Source organism: Elephantulus edwardii, unplaced genomic scaffold (genome assembly GCF_000299155.1).
Source record: "Elephantulus edwardii isolate Elephantulus edwardi_28Jun2011 unplaced genomic scaffold, EleEdw1.0 scaffold00025, whole genome shotgun sequence".
In the NCBI taxonomy this organism is placed as follows: Eukaryota; Metazoa; Chordata; class Mammalia; order Macroscelidea; family Macroscelididae; genus Elephantulus; species Elephantulus edwardii.
In genome coordinates this window covers 1606603-1614176 of record NW_006399775.1, presented here as the reverse complement: position 1 = coordinate 1614176, position 7574 = coordinate 1606603, and the positions used below count along the sequence as shown (strand labels likewise).

The 7574-nt window shown below is 36.3% G+C and overlaps 1 pseudogene; it reads right to left on the bottom strand.

The window, feature by feature from the left end:
- Positions 1 to 712: 712 nt before the first annotated feature.
- Positions 713 to 1248, bottom strand: LOC102876271 (annotated as a pseudogene).
- Between the last annotated feature and the right edge of the window lie 6326 nt (positions 1249 to 7574).

Genomic DNA, 7574 nt, shown 5'->3' with positions numbered 1-7574 from the left:
TGATCTTGATGTCACATTCTTCTTCACAGAGTCTAGCTTCTCAATTTTCTCAGCATACAGACTCAATAAGTATGGAGAGAGAATACAACCCTGATGCACCCTTTTCTTAATTTTAAACCATGTTGTATTCCCCTTGCTCTGCACAACAGCCTCTTGATCTATATATAGGTTTTGCATGAGCATAATTAAAGACCCTGGGATTCCTATTTATTTCAATGTTAGTCATAATTTGTTATTATCCACAAAGTCAAATGGCTTTGCATAATCAATAAAGCATAAATATTCTATCTTCTAAGTATAGATATAAATAGATAACTACCTTACATCAGCAATAATATTCCTGGTTCGACAGCCTCTTCTAAATCCTGCTTGAACTTTCAGCAGAGCCCTAGCTACGTACTGTTCTAGCCATTTTTCTGCTGTTGTGGTTGTTATCTGATAAGGGGTTTCTTTTATTTGTAAAATCATTTAGACACTCTGCCATGAAAATCCAGGTAGGCATTCTCCCAGAATGAGACCCATCATCTAAAGCAGGCTTCCATGTAAAAAAAGGCGAGTATCATTTCATGTCCTGGTGGAAAGTCTCCTTTACTTCAAGCTGCCAATGCTGCGTCATCAAATCTGTACTCCAGAATCTTTATCTATGATGTGCTATGACCAAGAGGTTATTCTGGAGAGAATGTAAGCCCGGGCACTGCTCTCTGATGATTCTTTATTCGGCTAAGGGGGCACCATACTGTTCCTGTAAGCAGCATCTCCATTATTCTAATTCCCTTCTGGGCACCTTGTTTTAAGAACATACTGGCAAAAGTTTCCAAAATACAGCTGAGAAATCCAGCCCCAGTGATTGAAATCCTACCTCTTTGGATAAACTCTGTCCAATTTGGGTTTTCCACACTTTCCCGGAAGACTGACTCTACCTTCATGGATGCGTACTGTGTCTATGTAAGGCAATGACTCTGTACAGCCATGCTTCTTTCCTGAGGATTGAGTCACGATTCCCTTTCTAACTGGATATTAGGTATTTTTAAAATGTTCACCTTCCTTAAAATTTCTGGAATCACATTCTGACAGACTGCAATCCTTTTCCTATAGATTATTCTGCTGGATATATCTCTTTTTCTCTTCCACTACTTTCACAGAGATGACATTTTTATCAATGGGGTTGAGATGCTTTCGGAGAAAGCTTGAAACCACCTGATCGAAGGGGCACTTGTACACCTGGTACACATCCCCCATGACCACCATCCTCTCTCTGCTGCCCTGTGCGCTGGCCACACCTCTGGGAGCATAGCCCACGCCATTTTTGAATGATATGTATCAGGTTTTTGCTTGACTGTGATGTTATTGATATTGTTTTATAGTTTCCACATTTTGCTGGATGACCTTTCTTGGGAAGGTGAACAAATATGGACCTCTTCCAATCAGTTGACCACGGAGCTGTCCTCCAAATTTCCCGGCATAAACTGGTCAGTGCATCCAGGCCTCTATCTGTTATTTGACATCTGTAAATCAGTATCCCTATGGCTCCTGTGGCCTTTTCTTTTGCCAATATCTTCAGTGAAGTTTCATCTTCCTCCTTTATTTCTATTAGCTCTTGCTCATACGGTAGTTTCTGAAATTTTTCAGTATCAGTCAGTTCTTTTTGGTATTAGTGACTGTGTAAATTCCTTCCATCTTCTTTTGATGCTCCAGGGATAATTCAACATCCATCAATATTACAATTCGAGGCTTAAATTTCGGTGTCTTTGTTTTGTTTTGTTTTCTTAGCTTGAGAAATGCAGAGTAAGTTCTTTCCTTTTTGTTTCCCAATTCCAGCTCTCCGCATATTTCATTATAATACTTTGTCTTTTCAAGCTGCCCGTTAAAACCTGCTGTTGAGCTCTTGCACCGCAATTTTCCTTTTGTTTTGGTTTCTTGACACTCTATTTTAATTATCAGAGTCTTTTCTGACATTCATTTTGTTTTGTTCTCTATTCCTTGTCTTTGTAATGATGTTTTGCTCTCTTCATGGATATACTTGATATCTTCCCCACAACTCATCTGATCTTCAATCTCTGCTGCTGAACGCTTCAAATCTATTCTTAAGATGACTTTGAAACTCAGGTAGAATAGACCCAAAATCATATTTTGGTTCTTGTGGTCTTGTATTAATTTATTCAGCCTCAATTTGAATTTGCCCACAAGTAATTGATGGTCTATTGGCATAGCTTATTCTGCTGATACTGAGTTTTTCCAATGATTCTTTCACAAATAGTTAATCAGATATCTACTAAGTTCATCAGGTGACATGCATGTGTAAAGTTTCTGTTTGTGTTTTTAAAAAAAGTATTTGAAATTAATGTCATTGAACATAAAAAATATCCATTTCCATTCTAATTCCAGCCTGATTTCCTTCATTTTAGAGGTAGAGCCCAGATTGGAAGTCAATCAAAATGAAGAAAAATAGCATCAAATTATCCTTTAATAATTGGAATATGGAATGTATGAAGGATGAATTTTGGAAACTAGAACTTGTGAAAAATGAAATGGAACACATGAATATCAACATTCTAGGCATTAGTGACATGAGATGAACTAACTTTGACCACTTTGAATCAGATAAACACATGGTATACTATACTGAGAATGAAAGAAGGATAGTAATGCTGCATTTCTAATTAAAAAAAAAATCACTTTCAAGTTTTATCCTGAAGTACAATGTTGTGAGTTCTAGGATATTATCATATGCATACAAGGAAGACCTGTTAATGTGACTATTACTCAAGTATACAATTCTACAGCTAAAGCTAAGGAAAAGAGAACTGAAAATTTTTACCAAATCTTTCAGTCTGAAATTGACCAAACACACAATCAAGATATATTAATGATAATTGGTGCCTGAAATGCAAAAGTTGGAAACAATGAAGAAGAAATGGTAGTTGGAAACTAGAGACTTGATGACAGAAATGAAACTGGAAATAGAATGATAAAATTTTGTATAATAGAGTAGCAAACTTCTGCGTGAATATTACAGCCTGCAAAACATGAAGGAGCAGTTCTACTCTGTACGACAGTCTGTGTTATCATGAGTTTAGGGCTAACTCTTCTGTAACTAACAGTAGTACAAAAATAAGATGTGAGGAGATGGCAGAGCACATTTTAAAAAAATGACAAGTACAAACTTCTGAAAGAGTGTCAAGGATGGAATCAGCAAATAGATACCTGATATAATGCAATAGAAATAACTCTGGGATGGTAGATTATCCAGAGTTCTTACCTTGGATTCCAAGATTGAGGGTATAAATTTGTCCTATACTGATTTAAACTGTGCAAAGGTATTAGAGGATGGAAAGGTTAGAACACTACTCTGAACAAGAAAGGAAATTATGTGTCCAGCTGTTTCCACAATCTGTTCAAGAAATTGAAAGAGGATTGTTTGTTATGATGGTAATAAATAGCTTAGTATTAAAGATCATAGAAACAAGAGTATTTGGTAACTGTATGGGTATATGGGGCCCTCAACTATGTTGCCTAGATTTGCCATTTGAACTGTTGCTAGATTAGAATCCAGGAAATACAATTATTTTGACAGGACTAGAGCTCAAAATTAAATGCCGTCAATAAAATGAACATTCTGGTTTGGGTGGCATTTTTTAATCCATTAACTGAAATGCTGTGTCTTAGTTCTGAACCTGCTTAGTTCATGTCACTTGAAGAGTACTTTTAAATATGGAGACTAGATCCCATGTCTAGGCATTCTTATTTTGTCCAGCTAAGTGAACCTAGTGGCATAGCCATAGGAAGTTGGGTTCCTAACACATGGTGCCTACTCCCTGGTGCTCTGAGTCCACCAAAGAGGCAGCACTGAGGGGAAAATGTGGGAAATCTCTCCCTGTAAGAGTCATAGTTTCCGAACCTGCTGGAAGTTTAACTATTAGTCAGTTCTGACTCAGTGACAATGAGTTTGAATTTTTTTTTAAATAGAACTTGAGCATTGCTGTCTTTAAAAGTCCCCCGCCTAATTCTAATATACGACTATGATATGAGAACACTGATGTCAATAATTCAAACCCAAATTAAATCACCTCTGTAGAGTGGATTACAACTCACAGCAGCCCCACTGATTTTTCAAGACTGAGCACTTCTGGAGGAGGAGATTGCTTATTTATCTCCTGCAGAGCAACTTGTGGATTTGACCTTTAGATTAGCAACCAAACATGCAACATACTACACCCCACCTCCCCAGGCTCCTTTGATATTAAAAAGATCAGAGGATAATTAATAGAATAGGCAAAAGTTCATTAAATAAAAAGGGAAATAAAATTATTAATTAGAAAACAGTAAAGAAAAGAAATCTGAGTTAAAGTCTTAATACTCTTAAAATAATCAGGAGCAATTGTTGGTATTGTAGATGTTTTATTTTTCAAAACTGAGATTTTGCTGCTTCAACTCTAAATCTATTAAATTAGGCTAGATGATTTTAAAAGACTCTTTTTTAAATTTTTTCTTTAGTACTTTTTAAAAATTAAATTTAATGAAAGTTTACAGAGACTTAGGGTTTCCAGTCATTCACTGTTGCACTTTTCTCCCTGTCCACCTCCTCCCCCCAATTCACTTTTCTCCTTGATGAGTAAAAGAAAAATTCCTTCATTGCTGTGCAATCCCTCCCCCCAAGTCCACTGCACCGTGCAGCCTTCGTTCTGGACTCCTGTCATGACAATAATACCTAATCATATATCCCTAAAAGACTCTTTTAAGGCTCAAACCTGTGAATCTAGAATTCTATTGTGTCAAACAACAGTTTAAAATACTCTTTAGTGATATTTTTGCTATTACAATGGCAACGAGTAATTATCATTATCAAACTACAACATAGCATAAGTTAAAGTGAAAAAGCAATGAAGTAACTTTTGCTTCTGGCTCTAAGCAAAATAACAACTTTTGTTCTTATTTGTCTTCAGTCTCTAAAATTTTAAGGAAAATGAGTGGCATTCATTTTTTAAAAATTCTTGGGTTTCCTTTAGTGAGAAATAGAGTAGTAGAGATACCATTTTAAGAATGGTAGCATCACATCTCATGTCGATACAATTAGCTATTACATTTTAAAGATATAGGAACTTTCTTTAAAATACATAATATAATGTATGTAAAGTGCTTGTAAAAAAATACCAGTTTATTTACAAAATTCTAACACATTGTTTTCAAAATCAGATATTTTCAATTTCCCTCACAGCCCTCACCCATCAAGTTGTACAACCCGTGATTAACCTCTCCCCTCCCTCCCCCTGCACATCCTCAAACCCTCTGCTTCCTCCCTCTCCCGCCCTTTCTTGGATACTTATACTCATTCTACATAACGGTTTTATACAATATTTATCCTTGTGGGACTGAGTTAGTTCACTCAGCATAATTCTCTCCAGTTCTTCTCAACTTAGGTTAACAATTTACAAAATCATTGCTCCTTCATGCTGCATAATGTTCCATTGTGTGAATGTACCATAATTTCTCAATCCATTCATTGTTGGACATTTGGGCTGTTTCCTTGTTCTTACGATGGTGAATTATGCTACCATGAACACTGGTGTACAAATCTCAGTTTGTGCCTCAGTTCTCATTTTCTCAGGGTATATTCCAAGTATTGAAATATATGAGTCATATGGAATTATGTCCAACTTTTTTGAGAAGGCACCAAACTGCCTTCCAGAATGGTGGCACATTTTACAACCCCACCAACAATGTATAAGAGTTCCTTTCTTGCCACATCCTCTCCAACATTTATTACTTGCTGCCCTGTCAAACTTTGCCACTGTTACTGGAGTGAGATGGTACCTCATTGAGATTTTGGTACCTCACTGCCAGTGATTTTGAGCATTTTTTATGTGTCTGTTTGCCATTCAAATATCTTCCTCTGTGAAAATATATTTTGCCCATTTTGTAATTGGGTTATCATTCTTTTTCTTGTGGAGGTCCTGGAGAATTCTGTGAATTTTTGTTTTCAGTTTCTTGTCTGAGATGGTATTACCAAATGTTTGTTCCCAGTCTGTAGGTTTTCTTTTCACCCTGTTGGAAAAAGGTTTTTATGCACACATAATTTTTAGAAGGTCCCATGGATCAATTTTATCCTCTTCAGATTATGCATTTCTGGCTGTTTTTGGCAGTCTCTTTGTACCTTGGACTAGAGCTTCTAAGCTTGATCCCAGATTGCCTTTTATGAATTTCATGGTTTGGGGCTTTACTCCCAAGTCCTGATCCACCTTGAGTTGATTTTTGAGTATGGAGTGAGAAGTGGATCCTGTTTCAGTTTTCTGCAGATGGAAGTCCAGTTTTGCCAGCACCATTTGTTGAAGAGGTTATCATTTCCCCATATGACATCTTTAATTTCCTTGTCCAATATGAGTTGATAATAGATAGCTGGGTCAATATCTGGGTTCTCAATTCTGTTGCATTGGTTGGTGTGCCTGGTTGCTTCTGCTATGCAGTTGGTTTTGAGGTCAGGGAGTATTATGCCTCCAACCTCATTTTTGTTTCTCAGAAGTGTTTTGCTTACTCAGGGTCTCTTGCCTCTCCAAATAAATTTGATAATTTCCCTTTCAATCTCCTTAAAAATGAAGTTGATATCTGAATTGGGATTGCATTGAACATGTAGGTTGCTTTTGGTAGGATTGTGATTTTCACCATATTGAGTCTTCCTATCCATGAACAGGACACATTTTTCCATTTCTTTAGGTCTTTTATTGTGTCATGCGGAAATCCTTAGTAGTTTTCTTTGAATAGGTCTTTTGTATCTCTAGTTAGGTTCACTGCCAATTATCTCAATTTGTGGTTGACTATTACAATGATATTGCTTTCTTGAGTTCCTTCTCTGGGTTGTCTTTGTTACTGTAGAGGAATTCTATTGATTTTTTATATCCTGCCACTCTATTAAGTTGGCCTGTTAATTCTAACAGGTTTTTAGTGAGTCTTTGGATTTTCTGCGTACACGATTACATTATCTGCATATAGTGATAGTTTAACCATCTCTTTGCTGATCTGGATGCCTTTTATTTCCATCTCTTGTCGTATTGCCCAGCAAGCACTTTCAATACAATATTGAAAGGAAGTGGTGACAAGGGCATCTTGGTCTGATCCCTGTTTGTAAGGAAATTGTTTTTGATCTTTCTCCATTGAGAATGATGGTGGCCCGTGGTTTTTCATATATACTTTTTACTATATTGAGGAAATTCCCTTCTATTCCAGTTTTTCTGAGTGTCTTTATCAGGAAGTGTTGTTGGATTTTGTCAAACGCCTTTTCTGCATCAATTGTTAAGATCATATAGTTCTTCTTCTTCTTATATGGTTACTTTGTTAATATAGTCAATTATATTGATTGTTTTTCTTGGATCAACAACCATCCTTGCATACCTGTTATGAATCCCACATGGTCATGGTGAATTTTGTCCTTTTTATTTTATGTTCTTTTATATTCTATTGGCTAGGATTTTGTTAAGGATTTTTGCATCTTTGAACATGAGAGATGTTGGTCTGTAGTTTTATTTTTTGGGTAATATCTTTGTTTGGTTTCAGTATTAGGGTTATGCTTGCTTCATAGAATG